A 20,300-nucleotide genomic window follows, 5' to 3' on the forward strand; every position below is an offset into this window, starting at 1 on the left:
AATGTTCAAAACAAGAGAGAGAGGAGAGACATTAAAAAATATATGCAGATACTGCATGTACAGTATCTGTAGTTAGGTTTGTCCTTTGCATGATAAAACTGTTTCCAATTCTCATTTGAGCTGGAAAAGCTGTTGGAAACCTGCTGGAAACCTGCAGGAGAGCTATCTGAAGACTGCATGGTCTGATGCACTCGTAATAATGACAACAAGCTTCTGTATTGATGGTTGTGTCACTTGATCAATCAGGAGCAGGGTATCATTTCTATCAATGCATCAGACTCCACAGCTTTATACAGCTGTCCTACAGCGTTCCTAGTAGAAGAGAGTATGGAGGACAGCTGCATTATGCAAGCTATGGTTGTCCCAGCATGAGGACCTCCACTGATGTACTTTTCTCTAGCTTATGGGTCTTATGTGGCCCCCACCTTAAATGATGGAAGCTCCCCATGATATTACCTATAAACAGCTAAATCCAGTTCAAAGAAACTACATTTCATTACAATTCAAAGTTCATTATTTTAAATAAAAATAGGGGGAAAAAGTAATCTGTAGAATGTAGGGGGTAATTGAGGACAGACATGAACATTAGAGTATGTAAGGTCATCCACATCCGTCTAATATAATCGGCAAGGCCTCCTGATGAAGTGTGAATACATATGAGACACAAAGAGGCAGCAATTTTAATCCGACATTTGGTTGTGGCTTCAAGAGAGACTGAATACAATATCTCAGCAGGAGAGTTATATTGTGCCAATGCTACCTGTCAATGGAAGGATAAAATGCATAGGCTATATAAATGGCAATTAGTTCTATTTGAACTAAATACCTGGTTACTTCTTGATATATTTTACTTGTCAGAAATATAATATATCAGCTGCTATTAGCAATATAGTTTTTAGGATATGATGGTTTAACAATACTTGATGCAGCTTAATATATTGCCTATAAAAAAAAACAATGCCCACTAGCCCACCTGTATGATCTGTTATATGGTGGACAATGAGCTAGTGAATTTACCAAATGTGTAACATCTAGTGACAGATTTGGAAAGTTACAAGTAATATCTAGACCAGAAAATCACATCAGCTTGAAAATGAATACTACATGTGGTGCATTTACCTCCAATATAAGTAGTCTCTCAAGTCTCCATCATGATCATGGGGATTTCAATGTTTTAAAGGCGCTTGCAGCCTTAGACCATTATCTTCAATGTAAATTAAATAATGCAGTCTGCAACATTGTTCAATCTATACATTTATTTTGATATGGGTTTAACAAAGTGCCATATATAACATCCATATTTAAAATGATAGTATTAATATTTAGTATTGGGTTTTAAAAAGAAATATTGTATATCTCTGAACCACCCATTCATACTGCACCAAAATCCCGGGTTTTTGCCGGGGCGAGCTCAGACGACCCGGGTCTTGGTGCAGTATGAATGGTACAAGGCAAAAATCCCGGGTCTAAAAACCCGGGTCTTCAACCCGGGATTTATCGAGGGGTAATTCCCGGGTCGGACCCGGGTTGCCTGCACTATGAATGGTGCAACCCGGGTTTTTGAACCCGGGTTGCACAGAAAACAAGCTGATTGGCTGTCTGCCTGTCTCTGGAGGATGATGTCATCGGTGGGAGCCCGTGGAAGAAAAAAAAAACAGTTACCTTTCAATGACATCACCATTTTTCAGCCAATGAAAACTGCTCTGGTGATGACTCCCACAAATTGCCAGGGCACAGACTTGTGCAGTATGAATGGGGTTAACCCGGGAAATTCCCGGGTCCGAGGTGCAGTATGAATGGTGTTTCTGAGCTGGGACGCTCTGAGCCCCGGCAAAAACCCGGCTTGAAAAACCCGGGATATTGCCGGGGCGGCAGTATGAAAGCGGTAAGAGATACTGTATTGTGGGAAAAGAGCTGCAAATTTTTTTAAAAAAAATCTTTAGTGCAAATAGGGTGCAACATTTGAACTGCAAATCAAAATATTTACCTATTGTAACTTTTTTCAACTTTTACTAAAAATAAATAAAAATAGCAAAAAACAAAAAAATGGTGTAATTCTACATTCAAGTGTTGAAACAAACTATAAACAAACAAACAAACTATAAAACAAGTCTTTGATTATTTATGCCACACTATTTAATAGCTGCATTTAATAAACCATGTAAAATACACTTCCTAACGTTCTGCCATAAAATTATTAGTAATATTTTACCAAATACCTAATGCAGAACAGGTGTTATCCTGGGAATTTTGACCCTAAAAAAAATAAATTAATTTTAAGATGAATCATTGCGATTTTTGTGCAAAAACTAATGTGTACTTCCAACTAATAAAACTAATTAATAAACAGGTTTTAAGATTTTCTAGTAAAAGTGCCCAATTGTCTTCATGATACATTTTAATGAAAACAATATAAGTAATGTGTAAAGTTTTCAAAGAAAAATGGGTTCCAAAGCGGAGTCCTAACATGGAGAATAAAGAGAATGAGAATGACAGATCATTCCTTGCACTCTAGCACATGGAAAGGTTACATTGGAGTGCAGTGCCATCTAATGGCCAAATTACAGATGTTTCTTCACTTACAAAATAGTCAGACTTTGGGGGAGAACGATTGTAATAGCAACTTTCCAACCTTTTAAAATAGTAAAGTAAATCTATGAAACAATGATTTTCGATCCTATTTCAGGGATTTCTGTTGATTTAAATTATGCGATTACATAAGGAATGTTTGAAAATTGCGTAACATTTCCTATTCACTTCAGTGTGGTTTCCAGCTACACATAGAACCACCACTAAAATGATTGCAAAACTCTCCATGTAGTGGATGAGAGGGAGTGTAGAAGTAGGGATAGGGAACAGGGTAAAGGGACCAGGTTGTCCAGGAAGACATGATGAAATGAGAGCAGAGATGTTGTTCTCAGTTACAGTGGAGAAAGAACTAAGGGTGGATTGGGGAGTGTAGGAGAAGTTGGGTGGGGTGTGCAGGGTCTGGCATGAGGAGATATGCTTGCTCCTTTTGCTAGTAATTAATTTAAACGGGATTAATAGTGAACATTTGGAAACCCAATTTAAATGAATGGGCTCACTCATTTCAATGCTTGAACATGGAAATTCATTTTTATATGTCACAAATTTTACTTGTTTGGAACAATTATCTCACCTGCTCTATACATATCACTGAAACATAGGCAATTTCAGTGGTTTAAATCCACATATACGCTAAAATCCAAACAAAAAACTTTTTGTTCAACTATAAATAGTCCAAATATTACTTGGAGGATCAATTGACACAAGATGCTATACAGTTCCACAAATAGGTTTCACTCCTGATAACTGATAAATGTATCTCTTTTGTCATTTTCAGATGTTATAGTTAGTTTTATGTGGAAACCAATAAATGTCAAAAAGATTTTATGCCATGAGAAACCTTTTCTTTTCCCATACAAAATCATTTTGAACGGAGTGGAGTTCGGAATTTGGGGAGAACTGGTCGGATGATTACCCGATATATAAGACGCTTATATTTTTCTTTTTACGTGTAAGTGCATTCCCAAAACGGGCCAAGGAGTATCACGTGGTGATTTTTGTACTTCTTAATTTCGCACATTGGTTTAAGTAGGATCGAGAGATATCTAAGACTTTATTAGATGGGTTGCACTATGATATTTTTCTGATTCCCCCTTTTCTATGTACCATGTGGAGAAGTGGATAATCTACAGTTGAACAAAAGAGATACATTTATCAGGAGTGAAACCTATATGTGGAACTGTATACCATCTTGTGTGAATTGGTCCTCATCAAGTAATATTTGGACTATTTATAGCTGAACAAAAAGTTTTGTTTGGATTTTAGCGTATATGTGGATTTGAACATTATCTTGGAACACATGAAGGAATTCACGTGATAGTTTTTATTTTGTTTATTTCTTGACACATTGGGGATTGTGTATGTAGGATTAGGAGGCCGTATCTGATTTGATTGCGCGTGTGTTTTCAGTTATATTTATTTTCATTTCAGTGGTTTGTCAATGTCTCGTAATTTATTTTTTTTTAGGTCAATTTGCTTTAAATTAAATCTGTAATTAAGATATTGACCTGCAAATCACAAAATAAATAGTGACGCTAGCACTATTTCTGCAGCTCGACCTTTAGTAGGTCTCACCCCAATTATTGTGTTTACGGTGGAGGGTTTTTGGGTTGATTTTATGCCCAACTCATTCTAACCTGCCTTTAATGGTTTCTCTTCAAAATTTAAACTTAAGATAGAAAGCATCTTGGTAATATTACAGCAACTTCTCTACATACTGTAGCTTTCACTGGTAAAACCATCACCTCTGGGGCGGAACACTGTCGTAACAAAACCCCACAGCAAACAGAGAGAACCCGGCAATGCCAGTCCACCCTTCCAGGGTCCCTGCTCTGCTCTTCTGAGCATGTGCAGGGACTGGTGCATGCTCAGCAAAGCATCAGGTCACAGCTGATTTAACAAGTCTTATTAAAATACCCAAAAGGTTTTCTCTCTAGTTAGCAAATCTATTACCCAATTTTCTACATTTCCTCCTATAATTTTTGCAGGCCTCAATAAAGGGTAAGGGAGAATGCCTCAATTTCCATTTGGAAACTTTAATTTGCCTTGGCAAGCATATAGCTGCTCTTATTTTAATAAATGCAAAGATGTAGATAAAAATTGTGCCCTGTGCATACGTCAGTATGTATTTTATTTAACAAAAATAAAAAAATAATCTCAGCAAAACGATTACCATATGTTTAAAGGATCTGAATTGAAATCAATGTAGATTTAAAACAAGTAACCTGAATTGCAGTTAAACGTTGACCCCAGTAGAGGGAGCAAAAATACCAATTTATTTTTTTTAAAAACACAGTTAATAAATTTTAGCTCTGTAAATAGCTTGTATTGTACATAATCTTAGTATTTTTCTATTTTTTTGTAATATTAGTCAAGGTTCTCTTGCCTCTTAGCTATACAAAACCAAAGATTACCCCTATTATTATTGTGCAAATATTATGTAAATATAACCCTTATCTCAATCTTTTGCTAGGTACATTCTTAAGCAGATCAAATTAGCTAATGACCACTACAATATGTATGTGTGATGCAGGAAATAGCAAGGGTTTATACGGTTAAAGTACAGTAGATTGGCTGAGAAGATGACAAAGGTCATTTGCCATTACCACATGATGCCTTAGTAATACACAAGCCCAGATAGATAGGGAGCAGACTCAGCTTGCATCTGGCAGATGCAAGCTATCAGAGTCAACTCAAACAAGTGCCCTGTGCTAGTTTAATTCGCACTACTTATTTGGTATGTCTTGTTCTGTTTACTTTGCACTGCTACCTACAAGTCAAACACAATGTAGACATTATACAGGCAGCTTACGCCCAAACAGAAAGAATTTAATAAAGTGAGTTACAAATGCTGTAGTCTAAAGTACACCTGATTAAATACTATACAAAAGATAAAGAGCCTCTTGTAATGTCAGTTCCCCATCTGGACCTAACTTTCCCAAGTTCCTCTTTCCTTACCTGTGTGTGTGATCTCTTGGACTTTATTGGATCATTATGGATTCACTTATACCATGTTGTACAGAAAAAGTGTCTATTGTTTCGAATTACAAAATCATATACACCCACCCTTGTAGCATTTTGTGATGTTTCTGCCTTGATAAGTGTTTACACTATTTGTTCTCACATGGTACTGACTGTAAAACATAATCTACTGATTTGCTGATGGAGCATTTGTAGCACAAGCAAATCCCATGGAATGCAATGTGTGGGAATTTCTTATCGTCTCAAGTCAGATTGGGACACATTTACTAGTTCAAAACCCTGAACTAAGGGGAAACTACATCAAACTCTTTAGGGTATCTGTGAAATCTGATTTTGTCAAATAAAACTTTGCCATGTAGACCAACTCAGGAAGTCAGAACATGACATTATGAGACTATGATTTTATTTATTTACAAAATTCATAATGTTATATCCACTGTGCCCATTTCACACTGGCTGCCGTGCTGCAGAGAACGTGTCAGTTCACGACAACAGGGAGCAGCTCATCATGGGATCAACAAAGAACTGCCTGTCAAAGCGCAGCATGGTGGCCTAGTGATTAGCACTTCTGCCTCACATGGCCTTATCTGTGTGGAGTTTGCATGTTCTCCCTGTGTTTGCGTGGGTTTCCTCCGGGTGCTCCGGGTTTCCTCCCACACTCCAAAAACATACAGGTAGGTTAATCGGCTGCTATAAAAAAAAAAAAAAATTGACCCTAGTCTCTCTCTCTCTCACTGTCTGTGTGTGTCTGTATGTTAGGGAATTTAGACTGTAATCTCCAATGGGGTAGGGACTGATGTCAATGAGTTCTCTGTACAGCGCTGCGGAATGAGTGGCGCTATATAAATAAATGGTGATGATGATATAGAGGTACACCAATAGCGTCAGTAGAATGGCTTTTGTTTTTAGAAATAACATTTCAAGTGTTTGACTTTTAGTAGGGGTGAATTTTAATTTAAGCCTTTTATGTCCGCTTTAATGTTCTGCTTAACCATTGTTTATATGAAGAATCATGTGTTATAGTTAAGCATTCATGTATTATTCAAATGATTTATAACCTGCAATGCAGAAAAGTTTGCGTTAGGAGTATCCCGCAAATATCAGGGAAGTCTTCTATATCTTGAGAAAGATTGTGTTTGCCATCTTATATAAGTATTAACGGAACATGTTATTCTGTGTGACTTCGGAGACATTCATTCATTCATTCATTTTCAGCTGCACTTATGTATGCACCCCCCGCCCATTTGAGGTCATCAGCCTACCTCACCTGGATTTGCATTGTAAAGTACAAAAAGCCATTTGCAATATGCAATTCAAACCCACCCACATGAGGCGTGGGGATGGATATGTAATCACGTACAATATCCACTCAGTGAAGGTTTTGTTTTTTTTTAGAAAAATAGCTGGTATCTGTTGCCATAACTAGTCGAGGACATTGTGGAGGCTTAATTGACAACTGCTACACTAGGGGTTTAGCACAATCAGGATTTTTGAGAGGTTTAACCTCATTATGTAACTATGTCCACAATTCCTTTAATGCAGTGGTTCCCAACTCCCGTTCTCACACCCCTAACCTTTCTGGTTTTAAGGATATCCATGTTTGAACACAGGCTGCCGAATCAAAATAATGGAGGCATTAATTAAGTCAGCTGTACTTATGCACAGATATCCTTAAAATCTGGACTGTTGTGGAGTGGGCTGCTGGAAGAGCAGAGTGAAACACTGATTTGAAAAGAAGACGTTCTCCCAAAAGAATATGCACAATGTCTTAAAGGAATGCTTTTCCTATTTACTTCACAGGACTTAAGTCACTGCAAAATTCTAATAAGTTATATATATTTAAAAAAAAAAAGCAAAATATTAACTACTACATTTAGGTTTTATTTGCAGCCATCAAAAGTGGCCTGTTCCCTAAATTGTATTTTTCACCCAAAATACATGAAAACCAGATTTAAAGCTTAAAGACAGGAATGAGCCTTAAAATGGGAAACATTTAGAGGGCAATTAACTAAAGTTGGTTTGATCGAACTACAAGATTGCATGTGATTTGATGTGTATTTTGTAAACAGTGTACAAAATCTCACATCAAATCGCATGAATGAAAACTACAAGGTCTCAAACCGCATTTGCTGGGATACAATCCACTCCATGCATCAAGAGGAGGTTTGCCAAACTGCTAGGCAAACAACTGATCAATAGTAAAAAAAAAAAACGTGGTTCTGAAGGCAAGATAGCTCAAACTGAGCAATCTTACATGCCTCAAAGCAAATAGATAAAATAACAACAATAAAAAAAATAGGTGGAAATAAAGTTCCTTCTGTATGACTTGGTTGGATAATCTCAGCAACCAGCTTTATCCCCTCCATTCCCGTTAGGTAATGTAGGAGATGAAGCTGAATGTTTCACATCTGGTTTTACCAGAATAGTAAAGAAATTATTTGCATTATTATACCCTGCCATCAGCTTTCACAGGTTATGGATTTTAATACGGATTTATTTTACGGATAACATCATTGTTGAAACATAAATATATGTTATTTTTAGGGATCCAGCACGGTTCATTTTCTGTGAGTTTGTTAGTCCTTGTTTCTGTGCTGAATGGTTGAGGAGCAAAATGCGATTTGATGATGGCACCTGCGTCAATTGCACTGGTACTACTAGATATCTGCCAAAGTGCACTGCAGAGCACTGCAAAAACTGGATTCATTTTTGCAGAGCGAGATTATTTAAAAGAGAAAGTGGTAGACCGGTGGCAGTTTTAGGGGCAGTCCTGCTTTGCAGTAATGCACACAGAGGCAATCTCACGCTGCAAAAACTCCTGAATTGTGCACCAGCTCTGGTGTGGCAGGTTCCACACTATTCTTTTAATAGAATGCGTTTTGTACGGCAACCTGTACACTATTACATGGTTTCCTGCTTGGTGACATTTTTACCTATGCACATTAAGCTGCATACCTATCTGAAAATCCTACGAGAAACAAGAGCATGTTAATGAAGGCATGAAAGGTGGTCTCACAACAAATCATTAGTGTCACTCTTTGGCCATTAGAAAATGTTACAGTTATGGCTACTTGCCCTATAAACTACAACACTATTACACAACTACAGCACATTACACATTCAAGCAAACACTGGACAAAAGCGGCAGAAAAGTAAGCTGGTCGTATGTTTCAAGAGAATGTCACATCTATAAAGCTCTGCTATCTTAACACTAGGCATAGAGATGACAACAGTTACCTAGCTGTAACTTGTCCCTAACTGCCCATGTCTGCAATGAAGAATGCATGGGTAAGCAATGGAGTGACCCTCATGGCATCAGGTCACTTTGTGAAAATGATCTGAAACCAGTTATGTTCATATGAACGGATTTTTCAGAATTGCTGTTTTTTCTCAAAGTGTAACGTAGCACAAACTTCACTTTACATGCTACTAAAATGTCTGAGAATAACATCTGTGTGAATGAAACTTACCATTCAGTCCTACTACCTACAAAGCACACAAAGGATTGCAGTTCTGGAATGGACAGGTCTGCAATACACATTAATCTTAGAAGAGATATTTCATTTAATTCAAAGTGGTTTACTCAACAAATATCTGCAATACACATTAATCTTAGAAGAGATATTTCATTTAATTCAAAGTGGTTTACTCAACAAATATCTAATTAAATATGCAAGTTTCTCTTTTTCTCCCCTTTTCTGTGGTGACAACAGATGAAGTGTGTAGCTCTCACGACATTAAAGTTCTTACACGCAGAAACAAGGTAGTATGGCGAGTTCTATTGCAGGAACGCAAGGAAGAAAAAAATAAACGCTGCAAGCTACTGATTACGCAGCCTAATCAGGTAAATTTCATGTTTTAATGGATAATATTGTTTTCAGCACAACAAGCTCTACAAACCAAGTTATGATTTAGTTACTTTTTATACGGTGACAAACATATGCTAGTTTTACAAAATTAAAAAACCAAAAGCATACAAGCAAGAAATAAATAAGTAAATAACAAAAACCACCAGACAGCTTAGAAAGTAGGTGGACAGCAATTGCCAAAGATAGTACATCAGGTGTAATGTTTCTATATAATAAACAACAAAAAGGCAGAATTATATATTTTTTTAAGGAAAAACAGACTGAGGGGTCTATGCATCAATAAGATGCGGTACAGCTAAATAAGCATCGCTGCGGCATATTTAGGTACACAAAGATGCACCATGCCGGGGCTACTCTGGGAGCCCTGGCAAAGTGACCCCTCTCTTGCGAACTTTTTTTCCTGCTTAGCGCTGCCAGTGACAGGAGGACAGCACTTCCACGGTGCCGGATTCTGCAAAGCCAGAGAGGCTTCAGCAGAATCCCATAGGTAATGACAGGTAACACCATCCTGAGATGGCATTACCTGTCTGTGCAATGCGAAGCTTATCAAAGCTTCAAGCATTGCAGAAGATTGAAGTCCCCACAGTCATCTATGGGGACTGCGATGCTGTATAGTGTGAGCCTAAAAAGAGGAGATTTCTATTAAATCCCCTCTGTTAGACAGTTCATACATCGCAAACTTACTTAAAGATGCGGAAACAGCCGTTTCTGCATCTTTTACGTTTTTGCTTGATGCATAGACCCCTGAATGTTGAAAACTTGTTTCCCTCTAAAAATAAACATTATGTCACTCCTATCCAACAAGTCACAGAGATCCATTGTTCTCCAAATAATGCATGACACCAGTCTATCAAGACATGCTTGTTGTAGAGATGTATCTACAAGTTACCAAAGCCCAGACCTAGGTCTATAAGATTAGTAAACCTAGAAAAGTAGGGAATGTAATACTTAGGTGTCCCATTGTGTTTACATATGTATCTATACGTGTATCCAAGTTTATGTGCATGTATCTGTACAAATACGTATCTCCACCACCTGTGCAAGTACATAATAGTGTATGTGCATGAAAAATGTATTATCCTTATATCTGTGTAGATGTTTATCTTTAGGTTTTAAAGTATGTCTACCACTGTATTTGTGCAAGTATACACTCCTTTCTGTAATATGATCACTAAGTCAGTGTTTGTGGCTAGTATTTATAAATGTCACCATACATTCACAAAGCAAACACAAAGAAAAAGGCACACAGCATTTACACACGAGAGGAAATAAAGTAACTTCAGGAGCACAGACAGACCGGGATACCATCCCTCAGGTAACTCCTAACAAAGTATCTGTAGTAAGTGCTGCAGCCTAACATGACAGTGGGTGTTTCAAACAAACGGTAGAGCAGTCACTGCCTTTCCTCCGTGAACTACCTAGTCATGCAAATGGCAAGATGCATAAGAAGGGCTTTAGGGTATATTTACTAAACTGCGAGTTTGAAAAAGTGGAGATGTTGCCTATAGCAACCAATCAGATTCTAGCTGTCATTTTGCAGGATGTACTAAATAAATAACTAGAATCTGATTGGCTGCTATAGACAATATCTCCACTTTTTCAAACCCACAGTTTAGTAAATATACCCCTTTGACAACACCTTTCTTAGTTTGAAAAGGATCTGTGTGAGAGGATTGAAGCACGGAATTGTTACAGGCATCAGGGAACCTACAAATCAGGAAGGAAAGCCAAACCCCAGGAAAGTAGCATTCTATATTATAGGATATAACTTATTAAATCATATATTTTCTCTCTCTCTACTTGTTGAATAGAGCAATAATTTTGAAGGGCAAGTAAACCTAAACATTCAATAACTTAAGATGCTTACACTTTGTACTGTACATACAATGTGTTTTTATAGTACATCTTACTTAAAATTACATATCCCAATGTCTCAAGAAAAGCTGTTTGGTGCTATTAAATAGATCCCGCTTTTCTGAGACAGTCACATTAGTACTGGTGAGAAAAATGCTTACTTACATTACAACCGAACACACCTGTAATTATTGGAAGGGGTGTGTGATGTCGAGGTTTGCAAACTTAGACCAGAACAAGAATGACGAGCCTTGCAACAAAACCTCCAAAAATGTGTCAATTTGCATTTAGTCTCATAAGGTCTGCTACTAAGGGAGACAAAGAAGACAAAGCGTTTATTATTATTTGTTTTCAGGCAGCTCAAAAAAGGCTTCTTATTAAATGGCTAGTTATGAATAACAAATTGTTAAGTTCATCCTATGATCTAGGTGTGTTTTCACGTTTCCCTAATATATATATATATATATATATATATATATATATATATATATATATATATATATATATATATATATATATATATACATATATACATACATACATACACACACATATATACATACATATACACACACACACATGTATACTTTGTGATCTATGTAGCAGACACCACATCTAGGGAGGATTTAACCAACAAGCTCCACTCGGAAACAAGGTAGTCAAATCTGTAATGTTTTAGTTCTTGCCTGATATTTTCGAGATAAAGAATCAAAACAAAACAAAAAAAAAAAAAAAAAAGTACTGGCAGCCAACATTTTTCCAGACACATTATTTATGTCATTGTAAAACATACTAAATAGTGGAATCAGTAGCATAAATATAGGCATGGCCGCCATCAGAAATCGTGGGTCCAGTACAATGAAGCAGGCAGGCAGGCAGGCAGGCCGCCCCCCCCCTGATGACCCCCCACATGAACCAGGGCCATCTTTCCAACTGGGCACGATGGGCAGGTGCCTGCTAGCCCAGGGGGAAAGGGGGCCCAAGGCAAAAAAAAATAATCCTGTAGAAAAAAAAAAAACAGAAAAAAAACAAACTTACCTTTTGTGGTCACGATCCGGCTTCCTCCCTGGTCCTCTCTTCCATAAAGGGGGTCAGACTTAGGCGATTGAAAGGTAAGTTAAGGGGGCCCTAATATATATATGTATTAAGGGAGAGGGAGGGAGAAAGACACTTCTGGCCTTAGCTCCCGGAGTGGAACACATATGCGTTCCAACAACAGGAAGTTCGGCATTTGGAACTTCCTGTTGGTGGAAAGCATGAAGTTAAGGCTGAAGGTACAGTCCTTCAGCCCTGGCGTCTTCGCTGCTGTCTTCAGTCTGGCTGTCACAGTGACAGCCAGGCTGAAGATAGCGGGCCCCCTGGTAAGAGTGTGCCGCCGGGCACCCTGGTGAGCCCGGGCCCGGTACAAGGGTACACCATGTACCCCCCTGATGGTGGCCCTGTATATAGGACAAATGGTGCCATATACAAATATGACATTTTTTACTGCTCCATCTATTAAGTCCCAGAAGGCATGATAAACAAATTTAGCACTATTACAGCTCGAAGAAAGGAAAGGAAATGACCCCTCTTTAAAATCTGTATTACATGAAGAATTGATTTTTTTTTAACTGCAACAGTCAGCATTACTGAGTTTTTAAAAACATTTCTTAAATCAGCCTATTATTTTTAAACTAATAAGAATAGGCACCATCACTCTTAATAAAGGTAATGTTTATCACTGTATATCTGCTGCTTGTTAGGTAGTACACCCCTCCAATCTCTCCCCCACACAGCAGCTTTCAGTTTTTGTGCTGTAGTCATTATGATGTTTAATTCCCCTTTGAAGAACCCAAGAAAGTAGGAAGGTCATCTGCAGAGAGAGCTGACAAACCAGTCTATCGCCAAGCTCACAAAACCTGAAATTGACAGTAAGAACAGTTTACCTTGTTGAGAATTTTATAACATTTGAAAATAGGGTTGAGTACTTGTCAACCTACATCATGACTGATCACTGTGGACGATCTCTGATTTTACAGATACCAAATGTTGTCCAATGGTGTGCGTCCCATTTGAATTAATTTTAATTAATTTTTTTCTGGTTTTAAAAACAGTAATACAATGGATATAGTATGAAATAGACCATTTTGCAAACACTATTTTTGTATGCTACGCGGAGCTCTTTCCACATATTAAGAGCCAGTGACACAGGTTTACGTCATGTAAAGGTGTTGTTAACTTTTAGACAATGCTTTCACAAACTAACCTCATCTCCAAGTCTATCTAATGGGTCGGGACCCCCATTAACTAAAATTACATACAGCTCTAGTGTAGATCTATGAATGGCCTGCAATAAAAACAGATTTAATTCAGTGTTGCCGGTCTCATCCACATCCAATTCCTCATCAATCACAGGTAAGTTAAGAATTAATTGGAAGGAAGTAACTGGGAAAGTCAGTCAAATCTGGGGTAGCCCGGTTGATACTTGGGTAAGGTGGGGAATATCATACTAAGACTATCTGGGAGTGAAGGGGAGGGGGGTAAAAAATGGGAGGGTGGTTTTCAAGGTGTATCAGAGATAACCTGGGGGTAGAGGCTAGACAGGCTGGCATAACCTACTTGAATTCAAGCATTTGTTGTAGTATGGAGTTTATGTGGGGTGAGGGCTGGTGTGTGGCTAGAGGAGAATTGGCCATATTTCTACTCTCAGAAATTTGGGAGGGGTGCAAATATATTTTATAGTGTTTCCATTTTGAATTTGTGCTGGCAATGCATGGGTTAATGTGGTTTCAATAGGAACAGATTAGCTCTGTAACCATGGGCACCCTTGATCTTGCCATGTTCATTATATATACTGAGGGCGAAAGTCACTTGAAGAAGGGCATACATTTCCATAGCATTTCACTGTGCTTTTAACTTGACAAATTTATGCAGACTGAGAAACCTATTCCAAAAGGTTCTTAGCAACAAAACTAATGGAGTTTGTTTTTTAAATTCAATCTTTAGAAACTCCACCCATGGCGCTTTGTAGCTCATGTAGGTTTCTAGTTACCTTTACGTGGCAAACTATTTGTAAAGGTAACATGTGTAAAGTGCGCTCACTTGTCTGCCTAACACATTTCAAAATGTACCCCTATCTCTTAGTCTTTTGAACCACCCCCGTAACATAGAAATGCAGCTACATTTGCAGTTTTTCAGATACAATGGAAAATGCTAACCTACTTCCACTTTAGGATCACTTCATTTATTTAAAACGTCTTTTTTTTTATTAAAATGCACTTTCTGAAAAAAAAAGGCATCTCATTAAAAGTATAGAGCTGGAGCACCTCTGACCAACCAAAGAATCCTGGTCTTTGTGCAGTGAGGAAAATGCTGTCCGTTCCCCTATAAAATGAGAAACTCCTTAAATGTTGTTTCTCTTCCTCCGCCACCTCATTAAGATAATCCTGTTCCACAAAATGAAATCTTGTTTTTCCAGCGCAGTGCAAAAATGAATCCACACTCTGCAAGTAGCGGCCCCATTGTACCTAACTTATTTCAGATGCACCCATGAAGATGCTGCCGTCCTGTCCCAGAGATCCATGCGCTTAACCATAAAAAAAAAAGGGGGTGCATGACATCACAAAACAATATTTTGTACTCATTAATGACCCACAAGGATATATTTACTATTCGGCGGTTCCGTAAAAGTGCTGATTCCCCGCGCTTTGAAGATATTTTTTAAAATGCCACTGTTATTAAAAGACAAAGCCCATCGGGTTTTGTCTTTATTAAAATTACTGTTTGAAGAAAATTAATTTAAAGCGCAGGGAATCGCCAGTTGTATGGAACCGGCGCATAGTAAATATACCCCCTAGTGTCTTTTGATTTTTAAATAGATGCACAGCCTTACATAAAGAGAGAAAATATATATATCTACAAAAACATAAGAGTCAGTTAGTCAGAAAAAAACCCATAAAAAAGACAAGCAAAAATATAGCTCAAAAATATTTAATGGATAGTTGAAATATTTGCATAATATCTAATATTCACCCAAGAAATGTGTTTGTGTCATATTATTGTGACACCAGAATTAACTTTCGTAGAGGTTTATGCAATTCCCAGTACAAGTTTTCTGGTTTTAGATCTCTTTAAAATTGAGCCCTGGTGTGAAGGAGCAGTGCAGCCTGCTGTTATATCACAGCGTTGTGTGAAGGGATCAAGGCAGTCATTTATTGCAACTCTGCACAGACAAGGGCACTAAGCAGTATCTGTCTCTATCCTGTGACATCACCAAGCTGCCAGCAGCATGGTTGTAAAAGCTAGTGTCTGAGTCCTGATTATATTTTTTAGTTGTGAGATGCAGAGAAGCACAAAATGAAAATTGGGATTGGGAGACAGTGGACCAGGCTGGAGGCTGCTAGTACAAGCAGCCATTTTCCTGGAGCTCTGGCAGTTCTGAGATACATCATCACGTTTTAACTCTGGCTAAGACCACAGTGACAGGATGGGCTCACTCTGCCACCATGTCCTATCTCATCCCTATCTGTGGTTTTACAGATCTATCTCGGGTTAGCTTTTAAACATCAGTAATCTACAGTTACTGACCACTCCTACTGGTGCCACCAGACACTCAACAACAGTAAGTGCTGACCGTGCAACAGTTGTAGGAGAGTAATTGTTGCCACCATCTGGCTCCTTTACTGGCACCCTGAGCCACTTACTTCTGGGTGGTGTGTGTAGCTGCTGAAGCATCCCTTTGATGGCTGGTTCCACTGCTTACTTTGGATCAGGACTGCAGGGTCGCAGGCAGAGCACTGACTAAGGGTACTGAGTTCAACAGAGGAGAAAGTCAGGGAATGGATTAGAGTTAGTTCTGTAGGTCACGAGATTACAGCAGGTAATAGGCTTTATGCAGAATATTGTAAGCAGAATGGTGTTTTTGCTCAAAGTTAGCCCTCAAAAGGGCTGTTACATATCAGCGTTTGGTACAGATGATGCACCCTGATGAAATACAAGAATGTACACTTAGAATACAGAAAATGTGCTCTTTATATAGAGCCGAAACCAGTCTCTGATCCTGCCAAAAATTCAAATAAGCACTTGAAATACTGCATCAATCCTAGTGCATGTTTCAGTAGGGTGGCCAATCTGGGAGAGGGAGTAGTTCGTACAGAGCCAACAAATATTAGAACCAGATTTAACAAGGCCAAAGGACAGGAGATTAATGGTCATGCTCAGATCATTTCGCCCTTTGGTTTAAAAAAAAAAAAAAAAAAAGGCAGACTGTTTCCTTTTGCAAACCAGCAGATCATTCAACACAGGAATATCATATTTAATGTTTAGCTTCATGGAGTAGCTCTGATCACATGGAGCAATGCGTTTTCTAAAATTAGTATTTAAACACCATATACAGTAACCAGGGAATCCCAAATCTGCAAGGTTCTATCATAGGACACAAAGGGAAGACCCTAATGGTGAGATTCTAAGAGCGGAATGCAAACGTCAAGGTGATGCCTTTCATCTCCCTTAGTAGGCCACACAGTATTTATTTACACTTACTGAATTACGATACAATAATATAACAGCAGCCACCAATAATATAAATAAATTCACACAATAAGTTATCTCTTTCTAATTTCACATGGGGAAAGGTGAATCCAGCCACAAGCACCTAAGCATGTATCAGTAGTGCATCCTTAAAATACTTTCTGGAGACACGGAGCGGAAAAAAATATTGCAAATACTAATTTAATTTGGAAAATAACACATTTGCATAGGAGAGCTTGTTATTTTTTTGTTTATTCTTTAACACAGTATTTCATAAACTGTGGATTTTGCACGCGCAAAAGGCAAAGCAAAAAAAAAAAAAAAATGTTATTTTACAGAGACAATTAGTAAATACTATTTACAAATTATTGTGAAATAGAGGTATGACTTCAATCTACCTTCAAAGCAAATGTTTCTTGCAATTGAGTCTGTCATGGAAATGTTTCAACAGTACACATACGAATCTAGATTAGAAAGTGGCCCAGGTGTTAGACTATGTATTATTCCATCCACCTGCTGCAGAATAATGATTACAGCAGAGAACCAAACACATTATGGGAGAAATTCAATTGGCGGCAATGTGGCGCACGGACATCACGCTACGCAAATTGCCGGCAATTACGGTAGAAATCTCTGCTCATTTTTTCTCACACTTCTATGGGGTGCGAGGAAAAATGTCAAAACCTCCAACACAAAGTGTCTCCGTAACGTCCAAGAGACACTTCACGGCTAAATTAATTCCCCCCTCAGAATGTGAAGATGTACGTGTTATCAATTCCATCCCAATTCAATCCACACATACACAAACAAGTAAAATTATAATAATTTATAAGCCCCCCATTAAAACATCACTCTCGCTTACCACTAAAGTACATTAAAACCTTTACACAAAAAGTCGAGGTGAAGAGGAAGTTAACAAGTTTATTCAGCTGATTTAGCAGGAAATACATTTATAAAATGGTGGTATGTAAATGACAATGATAGGAGATTGAAGCCCTCGGGAAGATTTTTGTTTAATTGCAAGAGAGTGTATATATATATATATATATATATATATATATATATATATATATATATATATATATATATATATATATATATATATATATATCTATCATACATATATACACAAACACACACCCCAGTTTCGGAGCGATTTTTAGTTACCATAGCTATGTTCACAACAGAGGTAACTAATGGTGTTGCATTAGCGTTTCTTTAACGCCAGTGAAAACACATTAAACAAGCATCTGTTACTAGTGTTTTTAGTAGTGCTTGGAGCTCACTTGGAACTCCCTGTAGGCGTCTACTAAAACCGCCATTACATGGTTTCATAGCCAATTACATGGGTTTTATCTAGTGTTAAGATATATGTAATTATTGCCAGTGGGTATGAAGCCTTATGGTCATAAAGGTGTAATAAATTAGAACTAATATTATTATAACCCATGGTTTGAACAACTTTTTCATACAGTAGAAAATTTCAGAATAACTGTTACACCACTGTACATATACATAATATCAAGGGAGACCTTCATATCTCTCTATTTCTTTAGTCTCCTCCCAGTTCAAGAGTTACACAAGTAATGACAGCAAATATAATATAAAAAGAAAATAGGCTTGTGGCGTCTAGCTATGCAATAATCATAAACTTTACAAGTTAATAGAGGCAACGTGACCAAACTGACTACAGATTAAAATGATTAAAATCATTAAGCAGGAAATGCAGAGAAAACCCATTGGAATTAGTTCTAAAATAATGTTCTGTAAGGACTACAAAAAATGTACAAATCAGAATAGTAGTTAACCGCCAGGAGACAAGATAACTTTTAACACTAGAAACCATCGATTTGGCGTTATCATAACACTTTACAATATGTTTACATTTGCCATTAGGGATGGCTACAATTAGTTTTTTTAAATGTAAGTAAAACACCAGTGAATATATGGCCTTATGCAGCCAAGAAAGATTTACACCGGCGGTTCCCAAACTGTGCGCCGCCGCGGGCCAGCCATAAAAAACAGAAAGAACACAGAAACTTACCAATCCGCCGGGCACCGGGACCCAGCAGCCTCCTCTCCCGCAGCTGTCACTGAATATCGACGTCAGTAACAAGCTGCTGTGGGAGAGAGGAGGCTGCTGGGTCCCGGCGCCCGGCGGATTGGTAAGTTTCTGTGTTCTTTCTGTTTTTTTATGGCTGGCGCGGGGGAGAGAAGGGGGGACAGAGAGCAGAGGATGGTGACAGCGGGGCAGAGAAGGGGGTCACAGAGCAGAGGATGGTGACAGCGGGGCAGAGAAGGGGGGACAGAGAGCAGAGGATGGGGACAGCGGGGCAGAGCAGGGGGGGACAGAGAGCAGAGGATGGGGACAGCGGGGCAGAGAAGGGGTCACAGAGCAGAGGATAGGGACAGCGGGGCAGAGAAGGGGTCACAGAGCAGAGGATGGTGACAGCGGGCAGAAAAGGGGTCACAGACCAGAGGATGGTGACAGCGGGGCAGAGAAGGGGTCACAGAGCAGAGGATGGGGACAGCGTGACAGGGGGCAGAGGAGGGGCACAGCGGGGCAGAGGGGGGACACAGCGTGAGAGGGGCAGTGGAGGGGGACACAGCGTGAGAGGGGCAGTGGAGGGGGACACAGCGTGAGAGGGGCAGTGGAGGGGGACACAGCGTGAGAGGGGCAGTGGAGGGGGACACAGCGTGAGAGGGGCAGTGGAGGGGGACACAGCGTGAGAGGGGCAGTGGAGGGGGACACAGCGTGAGAGAGGGCAGAGGAGGGGGCAGTGTGAGAGAGGGCAGTGTGTCTGGATGCAGAGGGGGCAGAGTGTCTGGATGCAGAGGGGGCATTTTTGCATACAACTAAATAAGTATTTCTGTCCTGACCTAAATACTTATTACAATTTTTTGACCCAACTACTTCTAAAACAGGACTGCTCAATAATTATTTTGGAGGGGTGCCTTGAAAAAATTTGGAGACTCTAAGGGTGCCACGAACTGCAAAAGTTTGGGAACCACTGATTTACACAAAATATAGCCCAAAACCTTAGTAGAATATATACATACATATACAAACTATTACAAAGAAAAAAATAAAATAAAAAGGAGAAGACTGTTGCTCACTGCTCTAGGATTAGCATGTGGGGTTCTTTGCAAATTCCTCAAAGTAGTATCATTTAAATGCAATGATAGAAACGGCATTTAAATTTTAAAGCATGGTCTTTATTCTGGCTTAGACTGTCCTTCATAAATGCCTCTCAACATTAGAATACAGACCGTACTGATTGCCATGAAATTTACATCCATTACCGTAAAATTAGATGTATGGAAAATGAACGTGATCGTTTTGGTAGTGGGAGAAGTGGCGGTATGGCATACCATAATATACCAGTCCACTTTGAGCATATATATATATATATATATATATATATATATATATATATATATATATATATATACACACACACTGTATAAGTAACATCATAAACAAAAAATATTTTCAGATAA

General features: G+C 38.6%; 1 protein-coding gene across 7 annotated transcripts in view; it reads right to left on the reverse strand.

Annotated features, from left to right (window-relative positions):
- The window catches only part of C10H11orf24 (chromosome 10 C11orf24 homolog), a 32,593-nt gene that overhangs the window by 11,439 nt on the left and 854 nt on the right, over window positions 1-20,300 (reverse strand). The window contains exons 2-3 of one of the 7 annotated variants that reach the window (XM_075188604.1): window positions 15,974-16,079; window positions 11,474-11,599 (exon numbers count right to left, since the gene is read on the reverse strand). The exons of 3 other annotated variants lie outside the window; for them this stretch is intronic. The gene's annotated coding sequence lies outside the window, so the exon portion shown is untranslated. Of the gene's footprint in view, window positions 1-11,456; window positions 11,600-15,973; window positions 16,080-20,300 lie in introns of all 7 variants that reach the window. 3 more of the 7 variants (XM_075188602.1, XM_075188603.1, XM_075188605.1) reach the window with 3 other exon arrangements.

This window comes from Mixophyes fleayi, chromosome 10 (genome assembly GCF_038048845.1).
Source record: "Mixophyes fleayi isolate aMixFle1 chromosome 10, aMixFle1.hap1, whole genome shotgun sequence".
NCBI lineage: Eukaryota > Metazoa > Chordata > Amphibia > Anura > Limnodynastidae > Mixophyes > Mixophyes fleayi.